This window comes from Colobus angolensis, unplaced genomic scaffold (genome assembly GCF_000951035.1).
Source record: "Colobus angolensis palliatus isolate OR3802 unplaced genomic scaffold, Cang.pa_1.0 Scaffold799, whole genome shotgun sequence".
In the NCBI taxonomy this organism is placed as follows: domain Eukaryota; kingdom Metazoa; phylum Chordata; class Mammalia; order Primates; family Cercopithecidae; genus Colobus; species Colobus angolensis.
In genome coordinates this window covers 18071-18386 of record NW_012121809.1, presented here as the reverse complement: position 1 = coordinate 18386, position 316 = coordinate 18071, and positions in this window count along the sequence as shown.

The window sequence follows — 316 nt, the reverse complement described above, 5'->3', positions numbered from 1 at the left end:
CAAAATTTCAACTTCTGGTGCTCACCAACAACTGACGAATGAAACACACCCCAAGAGAAAATAGTCAACCCCGTCCCCTGCAATAACCTCACGCGAAACCCTACACAGCAATATGTCCTCTTCAGAAATTCACACTGAATGTTATCTACCATGAACACAAACACACAGACAATCCCTCCACAGGTTGAGAACACTCACGACTGCAAAACTCGATGTTTCCTATGTCTGGGCTCATCCTGAAACGCAGCCATCACTATCCAGTTGTCCCTCTTGTGTAGACAGAAACCTGGACTCCTCATTACTTTATGTCGGGTTG